Raw genomic sequence first — 18,875 nt, forward strand, 5'->3', positions numbered from 1 at the left:
TCACCTACACACTACACAAGCCATAGTCACTTAACAGGAGTCTCATCTCCTGCTTCTTGCTCACCAGAGAGCAACTGCTGAGACTGGCTAAACACCTCTGGAGTGGAGAACAGTTCCTGGCTGCCTGCACCACTGGGCGACCCCACTGGGAGCTGCACATCCTCATCTAACACCACCTCTTCATCAGTAACTTCGTCCTCTGGGTTAGGTCCTCTTTCCGCTTCCTCCGTGCCCTCTGAAGTATCCACGAGGCTCTTGGTGATGGAGGTGGGGTCACTGCTGAGGATAGCATCCAGCTCTGTATGGAACCGGCAGGTGAAGCACCTGAGCTATGATTTGCCTCCCTCATCTTATGGTACGCCTGCCGCAGCTCCTATATCTTCGTTCTGCACTGCAGCGTGTCCCAGTCATAAACGTTTTCACACAAGCCTCAAGAAATCTGTTCAAACTGCTAACCAGAGCAGTCAGGATGGGCATTGTGGGACACCTCCTGAAAGCCAATTGAAGTGATGAAATGAAGCATGGTGTCTACACTTGCACTTTGTCGACAAAAATGTAGAAGAAAAAGATGTAAATCTGTCATGAGGGTGGGTGTATTTTGTCACCAAAACTGGACATTTTCCCTGACAAAAGTTGCCTCGCAGTGTGTACGCCCTCACTGTTTGGGTGGACAAATGGCAGTTTTTGCGACAAAACTTGGTAGTGTAGACAAGGCCTTAGTCCAATCACAGCTGGCTTCACCCTATGCTCACTGCTGTCCTGCTGCTGCCACCCTTCTCGGGAGTTTGCTGCAGTCCTGATGTGGCGCATCGCTCATACCAGGATCAGCTTCTTTTGACTGGTTTGATTCTGTCCATAATGGTTTTGTTCTGAACACCGGATGAGACTGAAGAAGCTGGTTTCATACTGGGACAGCATTAGCTGTGCTAGTTCCAATCTGGATTCAGTGCTGACTCTACTGGTTTTACATGAGGACTAGTTTCTGTTTGCTTAGGGTTTATATATTCAAATTAAGTTCTTATACTGGTTCATACTGGGCCTAGCTGCTGCTCAGACTGGGTTTATACTGGGCGTAGGTGCTGCTCAACTGGGATCACATTGGGGTTAATTTCTCTCTATTCTGGGATTACACTGGCTCTGGCTTCCCTCCATAATGGCATTGTGCTGGCTCTGCCGGTTCTGGGATTGAAGCGATCGGGACAGTCCCTCCCAGCCAGTAGGCCAGTGGCTGGAGCTGCTGCTGCCTCTTTCTTCTTTTGTCATCCCCTTATTATTTCCTGATGTGAGTTGATTCTCGTTAAACATCACAGGGAATTTGATCCAGGGTGTTTAACAAAGGCCCAGGGCAGAGAGTGATTTCACTCAGAAGGCTGCAGCTGGCCGATAACACAGGATTAGCATAGCTTGGCAGGTGCAGCCCAGCGTGCAGGATAACCGCTTGCTTTCGGGGGGTTCTCACTCATCTAAAATTGTTTGCTTGGGGCTTAGAGCTGGCAATGGGTGTCTGAGCCCCAAACCAGGATTCCTGGTGCCACATTTGGCTTCTGTCACTTTGGATGGTAAACAGACAATCACACAGACCTTTCATGGCTCTGTTTTTGCCAGTGCTCCTGGGATGATATGGGTCATACGGTGAAGTTCACCTCTAAGTTGCTGGGTGAGAACCAGATGGACAGCCATTGCCACCTGATGGCTTTGACCTTTTTGAAATGAGTGTGACAGGTCTCAGCCCAACTCCAAACCTCTCCAGTGATGCTAATTACCCCTTGTAACCCACCTCCACACAAAGGCCAAAGACAGAATGAGCCGTGAATGTGCCCTGTAGGAGGGCTCACTTGGGAGGAAGATTGAAGCTCCCTGGAAGGATACGTGGGGGCAGGTGCCCTTCCACTTCACCTCCTACCCTGAGCCATTGTGCAGCATCGCTACGTGCTGCTGGACAGCGCTGTCTGTGCCTTAGCAGTGGGTGAAGCAGTCCCTGCGCCTTGGGGTGAACAGGAAATTGAGACTCTGATTGGAAGCCAATGACATGGGAGCATGGAGCCTCCTCCTAGGTTGTTGGGGGGAGGGATAGCTCAGTGGTTTGAGCTTTGGCCTGCTAAACCCAGGGTTGTAAGTTCAATCCTTGAGGAGGCCATTTAGGGATATGGGGCAAAAATTGGGGATTGGTCCTGCTTTGAGCAAGGGGGTTGGACTAGATGACCTCCTGAGGTCCCTTCCAACCCTGATATTCTATGATTCTATGTTGTGAGGCATAAACATTTGTGTGCTGGAAGCTTTGCACAGCATAGTGGCAGGGCAAGTAGCCACAGACAGCGGCATGGCAGGATGGGCTGGGGAGGTCTGGGAGAGTGCTCAGCAGCGCAGGTCTGGGAAAAGCAGGGAGGATTTGAAAGATTAATGGGGTTTAAATGGAAGCGTTTGGAGGGGAGATAAGGCTGTTCTGATATAAAATAATATAAAACAATGGGAGCCAAGGAGGCACTGAGTCCGTAATGAAGTCCACTTAGCGCATTACTCACCATAATGTGCCTTTTATTAAAGTCTATTACAGCAGATGTCAGGCACCATGGCTGATAACCCAAGCAAGGGCTAAACAGAGCAATGCTGAGGCTCTTTGTTAGTTGCTGGAGGCACGAGAGGGAGTTTAGAACATTTCATCCCTTTCGCATGTCTGTGTGAGAGCTTGTACACTCAAGGGCTGCACCCGCAGGAGAGGGTTGGTGCCACCAAGGCCCGCATGGGGAAGGTCTGCTGAGATCGAAAGTGCAAAGGAAAGGCACAGGATCCCTGCTGTGCAGAAACAAGGCTGCAGGAGTGGAGCAGGAGCAGGAGCTGGGCTGGAGCCAAAAGAGAGATGGAAGCAGAGCACCTAATTTTCTAATGGCGAAGTACAACTATACCAATTATGACAAATTCAACTGTTTTATTGACCACCTTGCTGTGACACCTTGTGAGCAGTTCAAGGCCATCACAGTTCTAGGTCAGCTCGTAGTAAGAGTCTTCTTGCAAGCACCCTAGATGCAGCCGACATTGCAGCCTGCTCCACCTTTATTGCATATCTTTGCTACATTGTCTAGCTTTCCTAGGGAGGGCCAGAATACTGAGAAGACCTTCCTTTTTATGGACTTAAGCTCTTCTCCAAATTTCAAGGTTAGAGGTTTCAAATAAGCCCACAGACATCAACAAGAAATTGCCTTCAACTACTGGGACACATGGCAGCATGCCCAATATGCCAGGTTGCACCTTTGCTGCTTTCAGGGATGGCTCAGAACAGTTTAGATTCCAAACAAACACAGTCTAGACAGGATGGCTTCTGTCCCTTGTTGAGTTCTGGATTTACTCAGCTGGTGGAAAGATCCTTCCAAAGTGAGTCCAGGAGTTACTTTCAGCCAACCTCCTCCAACAGTCACCATAACTTTGGCTGTATCCTTCATGGGCTGGGGAGCACATCTAGGGACACTCACCATTCTCAGCAAATGTCTACCCAAGAGTCTCATCTTCACATCAGTTTCCTGGAATTAAGAGCTGTCAGGAATGCCTGTATACACTTCCTCCCCAACATCAGGGGCCAATGCATGAAAATCAAGTCAGACAACATAACCTGGATATTTTACATACATCATCATCGGGGGAGGGAGGGAAATCCCCCTCTGTGCCAAAGCAGTGAATCTCTGGAACTGGTGTAAGTCATTCATAATACTATGGCTGTCAATCTTAGTAGGCATTTCTCCCAAGATTATGAGCAGGAACTTGACTCTCAGACTGTCAAATACATGTTTCTAATTTGGGGGTTTCCAAAAGTGGACCTCTTTGCAGCTGCCACCAGCAGAAAGTTCAAGAAATTCTGCTTGAGAGCAGGTCTGGGTCATCAATCTTTGGAAATGCATTTCTCATCCCTTGGAGAAAAAGTGTTTTCTATGTGTATCTACCCATATCCTCCTGCCGTTGCAGATACTGCTCAGAAGTCACCTGAAGTGGAGCCCCCATAAGGACGCTATTCAAAGAAGAAGAGGTTACTCACCTTGCACAGTAACTGGAATTCTTAGAGATGTGTCCCACTTTGGGTGCTCTAGTCCCTACCTTCCGTCCCCTCTGCTTTGGAGTCTCATCTTTGGGACTTCATAGTGGAGAAGGAACTGAGGACGGTGTGCCCACACATCTCTCTAGAAGGGAGAGTACATGCATAGTCCGAACAGGATCTGCTACTGAAAATCCCCAATCAAAGGCACCGTGTGCACCTCAAGTAGAGCACTGTAGGGACACACATCTTGAAGAACTCCTGTTACTGCACAAGGTGAGCAACCTCTCCCTCTACATTACACTGCCGCCTTTGTCCCGTTTCTCTCTCCCTCCCTTCCTTCCCCTCTCCATCTCTCTTAATCATCCACACTGCTGTTCCAAATTCCTTTCCTGCATGGGCTCCTTTGTCACCATAACTATTCGACATTGGTGAGGCCTCATCTGGAGTACTGTGTCCAGTTTTGGGCCCCACACTTCAAGAAGGATGTGGATAAATTGGAGAAAGTCCAGCGAAGGGCAACAAAAATGATTAGGGGTCTGGAACACATGAGTTATGAGGAGAGGCTGAGGGAGCTGGGATTGTTTAGCCTGCAGAAGAGAAGAATGAGGGGGGATTTGATAGCTGCTTTCAACTACCTGAAAGGGGGTTCCAAAGAGGATGGCTCTAGACTGTTCTCAATGGTAGCAGATGACAGAACGAGGAGTAATGGTCTCAAGTTGCAGTGGGGGAGGTTTAGATTGGATATTAGGAAAAACTTTTTCACTAAGAGGGTGGTGAAACACTGGAATGCGTTACCTAGGGAGGTGGTAGAATCTCCTTCCTTAGAGGTTTTTAAGGTCAGGCTTGACAAAGCCCTGGCTGGGATGATTTAACTGGGATTTGGTCCTGCTTCGAGCAGGGGGTTGGACTAGATGACCACCTGGGGTCCCTTCCAACCCTTATATTCTATGATTCTATGAAGTGAGTCGGAGTTGTGAGCCTGCCTGTGCCCCCGGGTCCAGGTCCCCATCGGGTTCCAGGAACCCCAGGACTTGCAGGGCTTTCAAACAAAGGTGCCTGGGTGCCCCCAGACAGCTCTGCCTGTGGGAGTGGGGCACAGTGGGCTGGAGTGCCAGGTAGTAACATAAATATCCATCATTGTTTGGTTTTCCTGCCCTGTTTGGTTTATTGTCCAGAGGAGACCAGCCTGTGAGTCACATGGATTAAAAGGGACAGAGCTAGGGGGATTAGGGTGATAGGGGATGGGTTGTAGGGGGATGGGACAGGGCTGACAGGATGAGGCAAGGGAGTTTGGGGCCATGTGGGGTGGGATATAGGGGAATGAAACCACAGAACCAAGGATGAGGTGGGATCGGATGTAGGGGGACAGGATGGGAATGAGGGCAGGGAGATTGGGGTGTTGTGGGGTGAGATGTAGGGGGCAGGACAAACTGGAGGGATTGGGATGATGTTGGGGAATATGACAGGGTGGGAGTGGAGCAGAACAGATGGGCAGATTGGGGTGGGGCAGGACAGATCCAGGCTGGGAAGAATGGGGTGGGACAGAACAGGACAGGGTCAAGTGGAGTGGGAGACAGGATAGATGGGGAGACAGGGTGGGCTGGCACATCCTTCTGATCGACTTTCCAGTGCAGCCACTCACCTCCACTTTGACTTTATTCAGATGTTCCAGCTGCTGGGATCGGAGATGCTCCTTGGGGCTCAGCCAGAGAGCAAAGTAGTGCAGGGGGCTCCACTGGGGACACATGGGGCAGAGACCACGAAGGGAAACCACTTCCACACCTACTGTCATGGGACAGGTCCCTGGCACTTTAGAGCCCTGTCATTCCCCTCCCCCTGGAGTTGCCTTGCTTGCCCCTTCCCAGGGGCCTCATTGCTCCCATAGCCCCTCCCCTCCAGGGATTTCTGCTGAGCCCACAGCCCTGGGTCTTCTCAACACTCTTCCCTTTAGGCCCCACTGTTACCCAGCCCCATCTCCCCTCCTCTCCCTGTGCCTCCCAAAGGCTCCATAGGGTTTGATCAGGGGAACATCTGTCCCGGGGGGGCTATGCCTGCTTCATGCCCACTGCTCCCAGTGTCTCTGATCCTGTCTAGACTCTCTTGATAATCCTGGAATTGCCTTCCTGCCTGGTTCAGGGAGAGGTATCGGGCCAGGACCCATCCCTGTTCCCAGGGTCACCCAGCATGGTCTGGAGACTCTCCAGCTCCCCCCAAGCAGTGGGAATGTCCCTGGGGAGAGAGGGCATGTGGTGCTGGTGGCAGCATGGTGAACTTTCTGCAGTGTATGGCATTTCCAGCTCTGGGACTGAAGGATGAAAATGGCTCCTTTGATAGCACATTGGGTCTGTGACTCCTCTAGTGCGGAGCTGGTAAATTCCAGCAACTGACCTCACTGAGCCACAGGTAAATCTGCCAGGCAGCACAGCAGGACAAGAACCCCAGGGGCCTGACTTGCGGCTGGCAGCACACTCCCTCCCATAGATGGGGATGGAACCCTGATTTCCAATTCCCCTCTGGCTCTGATCCACAGGTCACACTCTACACCATCACCAGGAAGAGAATCTAGGAGGCCCGACTCAGCATCTTATCCACAGGGCACAGGCTAATGCCAAGAGCAGGGTGTTGGGTGCACATATCCCAGGAGGTGGGCTTGGGGTCCAGAGGACGAGCAGGGTTCCCTTGACAGCTGAAGCTCTGGGGAAATGAAAGGGAAGAACATGCACATAAATGTGTTGGTGCATCTGCAGCTCCAATGGCGTGTAATGTCAGGTGCTAACCTGAGCCATCCTGCTGCACCTGTGGCCACAGAATGAGTCAAGGACAGTGGAACTGCCTGGCCCAGCAATTCCTGCTTCACTCGCATTAGAAGAGAGCCTTAGCTACAACCATATGCTCTTCATCTCTCCCCTTCTACATTCCCCATCTCTCCCCCCACATCCCTCATGTCTCCGCCTCTGCAATCCCAGTCTGTGTCCCCACCATGCTTTGCATCTTTTCCCCTGCACTTCCTCTCTCCCTCAGGTGTGTTTCCTTATCTCATCTGATTAGTCAGGTCAGAGGATGGAAATGCAGAGGCTGTGGGCATTGGATGGATTTCTACTTTTCCTAAGGCTGCAGGATCTTTTTATGTGCTCAGACACTAAGGGTCCTAGAACTGCAGGGTAGCACCATAAGGCTCTCTTACCTGTCCGTATAGTCCGGAACGGTTCCGGGGTCTCAAGGCTCCTACAGGTACCTTCCCCAAGCCATGAACATGAAGGTTTTGCTGGCTTTCTTGCTTCCCCCTTTACCAGACACTGTGAATAATTGCAAAATTGTGCTAAAAAATTGATTCTTAACATTTCCCAGTGGAGTAGTGAGCATCTTAGAGTGTCTGCAAAGCTAGGGTGCAAGTGCCTGGGACCATGGTTGTGTCCAGGTAACTCCAGCTTACCAGCTACATCCATCCGTGAAGGGATGAGGGATAGGGCAGCCCCTAGGGTTTGATTACTATGGAGGCTGGGGCTAGCTGCCCCCAGGGTGTTATGGGCTGGAGGACAGGAAAGACTGTTCAGGTTATTATGGGATGGATGCTGGGATTATCCCTGTTGTACAGTTCATTTCGTGTCCTGTCCCCCCCACCACCAGTTTCTTCCACCCCCACCCCATCCACTGTCTTTTCAGGGCTTGCTGACCTCTCCCTTGGGGATTTCCCATCCATCCACATAGCTCTCCTGCACCCTAGGATTAATCTCCCCAGCCCCAATTTAGGGTGTCAGGGGTGAGGGAAGCTACTTCTACCCTAACTGTGGTGCATGGACACACGGAGGCATCCTCCCTGTTGAATTCCCCTAGATCTCAGAGCCCAAGGAGACAAGGTGTGGAAGGGTAGGGAGGGGGTGAATTATACATGGGCAAAACTTTGCTTTAATCATTAATTTTTCTGCATTAGAATGTGACATGCTAATCCACTGTGACGCATCTAATCTTGGGGATAAAGAGCCGGATAACACAAGCCACGCTCAGCTCGGCCAGTGAAGGGAACAGATGCAAGGTGGCAGGATCTGATAAGAGGGAGCCTGGAGCTGGGAAGGTGAGGTGTAAGTGGCAAGAGAAGATTAGTCCAGGCATTGATCAGAGCTGCGTGGGTGATCCCCCCTTGCCCCCACATCCCCAAGCTGGCGTTAGAGAGCAAGTCAGGGAGCAGCATCCATGCAGCTTTGATGGGAGGTGGGGGCAGGAATGTGCTACAGCAGCTCTGCATTTGTGCTAGGTCAAATCCTTGACTTGAGTTCTGGGCTCACACCATCCTGGGACAGAAGGGCTTCCATTGCCTGTATGGGTCTGAGGCTCCCCCTGCCATGTATTATTGTTCCAGCTCTGAACCTCAGTTATACCCTCGAGGCGCCATGCTCTAGATTTAAACCTGATCTGTGTAGAGAGTTATGGACTACACTCCCAACATACCATGGTTTGACCCCTTGTCTGAACGGGAGATCACCTAACTCACCTGCAGTCCCATTGAGCGGAGCTGCCCAAGCTGTCAGATCTGGGAAGGGGACCATGTCAGTTGGCTGCCCCATGCTATGTCCCCGCAGCATGCACACCAGAGAGGTCTCTGCTATCAGGGGATGTGACGGTTCAACTCAAGAGTGTGGAACTGCTGCTGGGGAGCACAAGTACCGTGAGCTAGGCATACGGATGAGCAAGAGCCACTCTCACCGGGCTAACGGAGGGAAATGAGTGAGAAAGAGAGAGAGAACAAGTGCTGGATTCTTTGTTCAGTTTCTCAGACAGCCCCAAGTGAAATGATGAACTGGGCTGAGACATCCACTCACTTTCTAGCTGAGCAGCCCCTGCTGCTCCACTGTGCGTTCCTATCTCTCACACAGGCACAAGCATCCCTCTGCTGCAGCATTAGCAAAGCAGTTTCCAGGGGTGCAGCTGGGGCCAAGTGGCACATGCTGGTTTTTTTCTCAGAGGTGCTGATGGTGGGCACTGGGATGCAGCTTCTTGGGCCAGGCAAGGGGCACCTGACTGGCTTACAGACTGGCCATCAAACTTTTTCCCCTTAGGGTGCAAGTTTAAATTCAGGTCACTAGAGCCCAAAGCCATTTGGTAGTGTGAAATGAATGAGCTGTTCTCAGCCGAATTCCTAGGACATGGGTTTCCATGTCAGGAAACCACTGACTGGCTTCTCATTAGCCAAGGACTGAACGGAGACTGAATTCCCCTCCTCTCCCAAGGCAGGGAAGGGGCTCTAGTATAATTTCACTGTCCAGTGGAGGAGTGTATCCTCTGTCTCACTGTGGGCAGATACATTTACTCTTCAGAGTCACTCATTTCCCCCCTAATCCCAGCGTGGGGAGCACAAGGTGTGAGGGGTCCAACCTGACATGGGGCTAACCGACAAAAGGGGTCTTGGAAGTAGTAGAGGGACAGTAGATTCCGTACACCCTTCCCTACACCTTTAACTCCGTGGCTGGGATCTGACACACATTCTCACTGGTTTCCTAACTGCACGGCAGAGCATCTTGTGTGCCCAGCACTCTGTTCTGCCAGCCCAAGGAGCCCAACCAAATCCCAGCCCAGAAGACCCCTCTCCTGGCAGACTGAAGTGAGGTGCTGCCATCTTGTGGCCTCTGGAGGAACAGGTACCCAATGGGAGGAAGTCCAGAAGAAGGAGGTCCGTGGAGCAGCCACAGGCCCCTTGATCTTTGCTGAGCTGTGACCGTCAGACCTGGAGCTGAACTCACCCAGAGGCCAGGGCAGGATCGGGAGGTTGGACCTGAGCATGCTGCCCCCTCAGTAGGGATCAGGTAGGACTTGTCTCAGATGGCTATGAAGAGGATTCTGAATTGTGGCTACTAGACACAGACAGACCCCGTGGTTCTCCCTGGCTCTGACTCACCCAGCTGATGCTGCCTAGGAGGTCCCAGCCTGCTTAGGAGGTCTCAGCATGGAAGGGGCTCCTGGCAGCACTCCACTGGCCCCTCCCTAGTCGGGACAGAAAATAACAGTGGGCTTGGAGGATCCTACTGCCTGTAAACAGGGGAGTTTGAGTGGGAATTCGAAAGGGGAGTTTGTCTTGTGGTGCTTGTTTGTTTTTTGGGGGGGGGGTTTGTTTGTTTTTTGCTGTGGGAGGTGGTGTTTTGGGTGTGGTTTGTTTTTCCCAGATTAACAGGATTTAGGTGGCAAGGCTATCACAGATAGAGAGGCAGCAGTGGGAGTGTCCCATGTAGCAGAAGACACAATGGAGATGACTGGATGTGGAAGCTGTGATATGTACATGATCCTGGAGGGGGCACCTGGTAAGAGTTTTGTCTGTATGAAATGCCGTCTGATAGAGATGATGGAGGAAAAGATGCGAGGTTTGGAGATGCAGGTGGAAAGTCTGGTAGAGTTTAGGAAGGGGTTTGAGCAGATTATGGAGCAAAGACATGAGGTATCTGAAGGGAAAAGCTCAGACTTGCAGGTGGAATCAGGGCTGGGGAATTCTGAGGGGAGACTGGGTGAGGAAAGTGGTCAGTGGAAGCATGTGACTAAAAGAACCAGGCAGAGGAAAAAACGGGCTAGTGAAGGAGAAATAGAGCTCAAGAATAGGTTTGCGGAGTTGGAAAATGAAGAAGGGGCTCAGCAGATAGTCACTGAAGGTGGAAGGGCAAGGAAGAAGAGAAGAGCGGCTAGTCCTATAGGAAAAGGGGAAGAGTTAATGGAGATTACACCAAATATGAGCCCCAGGAGGATACAGGATGGGTTAAAGAGGATTACAAGGGAGAATAGGAATGGAAAGAACTTGCAGCCAGAGGGAACAGGGGATAGACTGGAGAATAGCACCGTCACTAGGAAAAGGCAGGTCTATGTGACTGGGGACTCTTTACTGAGAAGAATAGATAGGCCTGTAACCAGAGCTGATCCAGAGAATAGGAGGGTGTGCTGTCTTCCAGGTGCTAAGATACGGGATGTAGACCTGAGGTTGAAAAGGATTCTAAAGGGAGCAGGAAAGAATCCCCTAATTATCCTTCATGTGGGAACAAATGATACAGCTAGATTCTCGCTGGAAAGTATTAAGGGAGACTATGCTAGGCTGGGGAAGACGCTTAAGGAAATCGAGGCTCAGGTGATCTTTAGTGGGATTCTGCCTGTTCCTAGAGAAGGGCAACAAAGGTGTGACAAGATTATGACTATCAACAGATGGCTTAGGCAGTGGTGCTATAAGGAGGGCTTTGGGATGTGTGGCCACTGGGAGCCATTCATGGACAGAGGACACTTCTCTCGGGATGGACTTCGTCTGAGTAGGGAAGGAAATAGACTTCTAGGATGGAGGCTGGCACAACTGATTAAGAGAGCTTTAAACTAGGAATTTGGGGGAGATGGTTGGGAGATGTCCAGGTAATCTCCACGCCGGATTTTAGCATTGAGAGGAAAGAAAACGAAGTAAGAAAGGATACAGCCGTGGGTAGGAGGAAGGGCAGTGTAGATACCAGTCTAATAGGTTATACTGGCTGTAGAATGACCTGCCTAATAGGGTACAGAATGTGAGTGAGGCCAAACAGCAAAAATGAAGATGTTTGTACACTAATGCGAGGAGCCTAGGTAACAAAATGGAGGAACTAGAGCTACTGGTGCAGGAAGTGAAACCAGATATTCTAGGGATAACAGAAACATGGTGGAATAGGAGTCATGACTGGACTACAGGTATTGAGGGGTATGTGCTGTCTAGGAAAGACCAAAATAAAGGTAAAGGTGGTGGAGTAGCATTGTATATCAATGATGAGGTAGAATGTAAAGAAATAAGAAGCAATGAAATGGATATGACTGAGTCCGTCTGGGCAAAAATTACATTGGGGAAGAAAACTATTAGAGCCTCCCCTGGGATAGTGCTTGGGGTGTGCTATAGACCACCGGGATCTAATTTGGATATGGATAGAGCCCTTTTAAATGTTTTTAATAAAGTAAATACTAATGAAAACTGTGTGATCATGGGAGACTTTAACTTCCCAGATATAGACTGGAGGACGAGTGCTAGTAATAATAATAGGGCTCAGATTTTCCTAGATGCGATAGCTGATGGATTCCTTCAGCAAGTAGTTGCTGAACCAACTAGAGGGGATGCCATTTTAGATTTGGTTTTGGTGAGTAGTGAGAACCTCATAGAAGAAATGGTTGTAGGGGATAGTCTTGGCTCAAGTGATCATGAGCTAATTCAGTTCAAACTGAACGGAAGGATTAACAAAAATAAATCTGCAACTAGGGTTTTTGATTTCAAAAGGGATGACTTTTAAAAATTAAGGAAATTAGTTAGGAAAGTGGATTGGACTGAAGAATTTATAGATCTAAAGGTAGAGGAGGCCTGGGATTATTTTAAATCAAAGCTGCAGAAGCTATCGGAAGCCTGCATCCCAAGAAAGGGGAAAAAATCCATAGGCAGGAGTTGTAGACCAAACTGGATGAGCAAGCATCTCAGAGAGGTGATTAAGAAAAAGCAGAAAGCATACAGGGAGTGGAAGATGGGAGGGATCAGCAAGGAAAGCTACCTTATTGAGGTCAGAACATGTAGGGATAAAGTGAGACAGGCTAAAAGTCAAGTAGAGTTGGACCTTGCAAAGGGAATTAAAACCAATAGTAAAAGGTTCTATAGTCATATAAATAAGAAGAAAACAAAGAAAGAAGAAGTGGGACCGCTAAACACTGAGGATGGAGTGGAGGTCAAGGATAATTAGGCATGGCCCAATATCTAAACAAATACTTTGCCTCAGTCTTTAATAAGACTAAAGAGGATCTTAGGGATAATGGTATCATGACAAATGGGAATGAGGATATGGAGGTAGACTTTACCATATTTGAGGTAGAAGTGAAACTCAAACAGCTTAATGGGACTAAATCGGGGGGCCCAGATAATGTTCATCCAAGAATATTAAAGGAATTGGCACATGAAATTGCAAACCCATTAGCAAGAATTTTTAATGAATCTGTAAACTCAGGGATTGTACCGTATGATTGGAGAATTGCTAACATAGTTCCTATTTTTAAGAAAGGGAAAAAAAGTGATCCGGGTAATTATAGGACTGTTAGTTTGACATCTGTAGTATGCAAGGTCTTGGAAAAAATTTTGAAGGAGAAGGTAGTTAAGGACATTGAAGTCAATGGTAAATGGGACAAAATACAAGATGGTTTTACAAAAGGTAGATCGTGCCAAACCAACCTGATCTCCTTCTCTGAGAAAGTAACAGATTTTTTAGACAAAGGAAATGCAGTGGATCTAATTTACCTAGATTTTAGAAAGGCATTTGATACCGTGCCACATGGGGAATTATTAGTTAAATTGGATAAGATGGGGATCAATAGGAAAATTGAAAGGTGGATAAGGAATTGGTTAAAGGGGAGACTACAACGGGTCCTACTGAAAGGTGAACTGTCAGGCTGGAGGGAGATTACCAGTGGAGTTCCTCAAGGATCGGTTTTGGGACCAATCTTATTTAATCTTTTTATTACTGACCTTGGCACAAAAAGTGGGAGTGTGCTAATAAAGTTTGTGGATGATACAAAGCTGGGAGGTATTGCCAATTTAGAGAAGGACAGGGATATCCTACAGGAGGATCTGGATGACCTTGTAAACTGGAGTAATAGTAATAGGATGAAATTTAATCCAGTAGGGATAAGGAGGTTTTAGTACCATTATACAAGGCACTGGTGAGAGCTCACCTGGAATACTGTGTGCAGTTCTGGTCTCCCATTTTTAAGAAGGATGAATTCAAACTGGAACAGGTACAGAGAAGGGCTACTAGGATGATCCAAGGAATGGAAAACTTGTCTTATGAAAGGAGACTCAAGGAGCTGGACTTGTTTAGCCTAACTAAAAGAAGGTTGAGGGGAGATATGATTGCTCTCTATAAATATATCAGAGGGATAAATACCAGAGAGGGAGAGGAATTATTTAAGCTCAGTACCAATGTGGACACAATTACAAATGGATATAAACTGGCCACCAGGAAATTTAGACTAGAAATTAGACGAAGGTTTCTAACCATCAGAGGAGTGAAGTTCTGGAACAACCTTCCAAGGGAAGCAGTGGGGGCAAAAGTGTCATGTGTGGTACTGGACTCCATGCCATGTGTCATGTGTGGTACTGGGCTCTGTGTGACATGGCATGTTGGGTATTGGGCTCTGTGTGACATATCGGGCACCTGGCTCTGAGTTTGGCAGGTCTTAAGCAAATAATAAATCATAACAACAATAAATTACATTGTAGGACCTTTCACCCTAAAGGAGTATCTATCTATCTCATCTTGAACAGTCTGTGTGTGTGTGTGTAATATATACAGACTGTACATGTATATACATACAGTCAGGAACTGTTGCATACTGTTTGGAGCACATTGGCTGTTTCGCAGCCTCACAGCAGTGTTAGGATGGGACATGAAAGAGAATCTCAGATCTGCCTAGCACTGATGTTGGGGAGTCTACGCAGGGCAAACGTAATTGCCAGTGCTGGAATATAACCAGTGTCTCCCCAGCACCTGGGGTTAGGGTCAGATCAGGAGATCTCAGGATGGGGGAGCTGTCTCAGTCTAGGGATTAGTGGAGCCTGGTGTGTTCTGAACTGTGCCTCTTCCCCTTCCCTGCACCCTAAGGCTGTCCTTCTAATGCACACTCCACGCTGTTCTCTGCTAGAGCCCAGGGTGGTGTGGCAGAGACCCCCTGAGAAGGCAGGACTCCATGGACTCCTGGTGTCATCATGCTGCCCCATGAGATATTCATTCCCTGGATTCCACTCCTGATTACTCTGGACAGCTGTTCACTTGAATCCTGATCGATTCCAGCTCCTGGGGGGGATGAGAGAGACCAGCTGCTCCACACAACCGATTACACTGGGAGCAAACTCAGACCCTCATACCCCATTACTGCTTATTCTGGGCAGGAAACAACCCTTCTCCCATCAGCCCCCACCTGAAGGAGAATCCAGGGAGCCTCTGTTTTCCCCTCCCCTCATCCTCGCTAAAGCTGCCATGTCAGGAAGAAGGTGAATATTATTAATCAGCAGCTCTCAAAAGGCCAGGAAGTGCATTAACCACTGGACATGGCTCCCAGTCCCCATCTCCAACCACTAGACATCTCTTCCTTCCTGAGCTTCAAAGAGAACCCAGGAGTGCTGGCTTCCAGTCCCTTGCTCTAGTCACTGGATCTTGGTGATGCTACCAAAGGGAGGAGGGGAGTATTTGATACTGGTTATTAAATGAATTGGTCTGGCTCTGAAAGGTGATTCTCTGGTATGTGATTGCTGCTTGAAGGATTGGGGTACGGTGGCGCTCGCCGTGTTGTTTTCTACCCGCCTTCTTGAGGATTGGTTTATCACTGTGATATCTCCATCCAGGCTTCGATCTCTCCGGCAATTAAAGCATGAGAGGCTGTGAAATGTGCCATTGCGGCTGTCAGCTCTGCCTGCTTTCTCTGCACTTCCCACCAGCCCTGCGGACCCCTGTCTCTCAGATTCCAGGAAGGAGGTGGCTGGGATCAGAGTTCTAGGGGAGTGGCAGCGGAGGAAGGCCTCATCCACTAGCCCTTTGTGGCTTCTAGCCAGAACCCTGTACATCTTGATGCATGAGACCACGGTCTCGCCCTGAGCTGCAGGACAGAGCAAGAGGAAGAGCCTTCTATTAGTCACCCTTTGTAGTAACAGGGTGAGGGGGATCTGCCCTACAGCTCACGGACCCGGAGCATGTCCACGCCCTTTTACAGCAGTGGGTGTAAGAGCTCCAGAGGCCCAACCTCAGGAGGCAGAGTGGGGGAAGGCAGGTAGCACATCCCCTGAGCATGGAGCAGCTCATCACAATCGCAGAGATAGCTCAGAGCACATCATGGAGGTGCCTAATGGGGAAGGCAATGGGTCTAGTGGGGAAGCAAAAGTCTGGGAGCCAGGACTCCTCTGTTCTCTTCCCAACCTTGGGAGGACAGTGGGGTCTAATGATTAAAACAGGGGCCTGGGAGCCAGCACTCTTGGGTCCTCGTTCCAGATCAGCTGCTGACTCTCTGTGTAACCATGGGCAAATCACTGACTTCCCTTGTGCCTCAGTTTCCCAAACTTGAGTGAGTGGTGGTGTGCTCCCTGAGCACGTGGGGAAAGGTTGAAGCGCTGCTCAGGTTTGGCTTGTGGTCCTCCATCACATCAGAGGGGCCACAGGGCCAAACCTAAGTGGGCATACTGGGCAGTGGGGTGGCCAGCACCGCTCCTCCTTGCTACTGGCATGGGGCCAGGTCCTGCACCAGGACCCCCCACCTGGGAACCTGCCTGGCTTCTCCCCCTTCCCAGCAGCCTGTGTCTCCTCTCAGGAAGGGGGATGACATTGCACATGGAGGGGGCAGGCTGCAAGGTGGGGGCTGAGTGTGCCATGGACTCAGCAGATGAGGCAGTGGGGCCAGCAGCTCCAGCAGGGATTGAAGCTGCGTACCATGGAGAAAATGTCTGGGGGCGCCCCTGGACAAGTGTGGCAGATAAGGAACAGGTCAAGCACCATAGCACTGGGGAGGTTTCCCTCCGCAAACATAGCTGGTTTGGTGCCCCAGTGCCCGGCCTGTTCTGCACAGAGCAGAGTGTATTGGGTCTGGGTGGCTCCAGAGCCTTGCTCTCCCCCCAGTCTCTCCCACCACTCACTCCTTGAGGGCTTGTTTCCTCTTCAGTCTCCCAGCAAGGCTGGGCATGAATTGAGCAGCTGCTGGCCGTTACCTCCCCATATTCCAACCCGAAGGGGAAAGAGAAACATCTTATTAGCTCATGTTACTGATGCTCTCAGCCGCAGGAGGGGTGGAACCCAGCAGCAGGTGTCATGATAGGAACAGGGTCATGATGTCAGAGTTGGGGCCAGGAACAGTTCTCAGTGTCTCTTGATCTTCATTGTGCTGGCAAAGAAGACAAAGCAGGCCACATGACCAGAGCCACTCCAAGTCCTGGAGGGAGACATTGTGACTGAAATCCCAGCTAGCTTGAGGAGGGGCGGAGCAGAGATTCAGGCCTGACATGGACAGGAGAAGGGACCAAGATTCTCTTTCTAGGTTTGGGGCCTCTATGTCCCCTAATAACAGAAGTCTTTGCAATTCTTTACTCACCTCAGTCACATATGCAGGAGGAACTGAGGCACAGAGAGACTAAGGTACTTGCCCAGGAAGCTGGTAGCAAAGCAAGTAATTAGACCCAGATCTCCTGAGCCCCAGACTTGTGCTGCAACCACTGGACTATCTCCCTCCTTGGGTCAGATAGTGGCTGGGTTGAGGAGATGCCATGGAGATTCTTTGGTGGCTGAATCATGAGCTCGATCCAGTTCCTTGCTGGCTGCTCAGTGACAAGCAACTGGAAGTGTGTGCAGGTCATTGGAGCTCTTCACCTGAGGCTGCTTCAGCCCTGAATCCAGGCTTCCTTCCATCCTGGGGACTCCAGGCCCCCAGGTTCCTCCCACCCACCCAGGAGACTCCAGGCCCCTTCCATCTGCCGCCCTCCCTGCGGACTCTTGGTCCCAGGCTTCTCCCATCCACCTGGGGCCTCTAAGAAAGCCCCCAGGCTTCTCATCCCCCCAGGACTCACCCAAGGCTCTGAGAAGTCTGTTGATAAAGGCAGGGATTCAGCCTTTTCAAGCTGAAGTTGAGGTACAAAAGCCTCCTCTGGTTCCCACACTTTGCTGCTTCTCTCCTGTCCCATCAGCTCCTGGAGCCAATCAGAACCAGCATCCGCTCTACGCATTCCTAAGGCAGCAGCTGCCCTTGTACGGAGCTGTCCTGCTTCTTTCCTGACCCCAAATGACTGGCAGGGGGCTGGCTCAGTGATTCCCATGATATGCCTCCTCCACCCCCTCCCACAGGGCACTGGCTCAGTGATCTGCACCTTGGAATGGAAGTGGCTCCAGAAGTGCAGACGCAGGCACTTGGCTGGTGCGGCACCCAAGGTCTGCACTGGTTCTGTTTCCATGTCTATTTTTAACACCTCCCACATGCCTCCCCTCCCACTTACAAAAAAAATACCTTACCTGAAAAAGGGTAAAAATAACTCCTGATAAGGGAAGAGCTGGAAGGAGTTCAGAGATCCAGCCTTCTGCAGCTTAAATTAGCAACTCAGTCACACATGCAGCCCAAGGCTCATGGAACACAGACTAGGGTTTGCAGCAACACCCTCCCCTGCAGGCCACGCGACTCTTGCTACACAGGCCCCAGGAAATATCTGCTGCACCACGTTGTGCACGTGCCCAGAACATGCAGACAGAAATAGTGCAGCGCAGCACATGGTAGATAATGGTATTCTCAGAGAACTGGTCTGGGGCGTGTGATTCAAGACAAGGATTCATAGGTCCTTAGATCTGGGCTGCGGCCCAGTGTGTGGATGTGGGCGGCAGCCTGGCATCATTTAGTTCCTAGCAGACACATAGCTGAAAGAGTGGTTAGTTCAAGACAGAGCCCCTCACTGAGGGCCCAATCCTGCGTGGCAGCCAGAGCCTTCCTTTGCCTGCTGCATGGGAGTCAAGGGTGCTCAGTACCCCACAGAGCCAGGCCTCACAAAGTATGTAGAAGCCCTCTACATCAACATTCCACACAAAGATGGACTACAAGCCGTCAGGAACACTATCCCCGATAATGTCACGGCAAACCTGGTGGCTGAACGTTGACTTTGTCCTCACCCATAACTATTTCATGTTTGGGGACAATGTATACCTTCAAATCAGCGGCACTGTCATGGGTACCCGCATGGCCCCACAGTATGCCAACATTTTTATGGCTGACTTAGAACAACGCTTCCTCAGCTCTCGTCCCCTAACGCCCCTACTCTACTTGTGCTACATTGATGACATCTTCATCATCTGGACCCATGGAAAAGAAGCCCTTGAGGAAT

The 18,875-nt window shown here is 50.1% G+C and overlaps 1 protein-coding gene and 1 long non-coding RNA gene across 4 annotated transcripts in view; one reads left to right on the forward strand and one right to left on the reverse strand.

The window, feature by feature from the left end:
• ASIC1 (acid sensing ion channel subunit 1) overlaps window positions 1–18,875 on the forward strand; it is a 119,991-nt gene that overhangs the window by 66,637 nt on the left and 34,479 nt on the right. Inside the window, exon 1 of one of the 3 annotated variants that reach the window (XM_075121421.1) lies at window positions 9,706–9,822. The exons of the other annotated variants lie outside the window; for them this stretch is intronic. The gene's annotated coding sequence lies outside the window, so the exon portion shown is untranslated. Of the gene's footprint in view, window positions 1–9,705; window positions 9,823–18,875 lie in introns of those variants that run through there. 3 annotated transcript variants of the gene reach the window in all.
• Window positions 4,739–17,831, reverse strand: LOC142069613 (uncharacterized). The gene is made up of 3 exons (XR_012665539.1): window positions 17,580–17,831; window positions 7,209–7,320; window positions 4,739–6,718 (listed from the first exon to the last, which is right to left on the reverse strand). It is a non-coding gene; the product is annotated as an uncharacterized LOC142069613 (long non-coding RNA).

Source organism: Caretta caretta, chromosome 20 (genome assembly GCF_965140235.1).
Source record: "Caretta caretta isolate rCarCar2 chromosome 20, rCarCar1.hap1, whole genome shotgun sequence".
Lineage (NCBI taxonomy): Eukaryota > Metazoa > Chordata > Testudines > Cheloniidae > Caretta > Caretta caretta.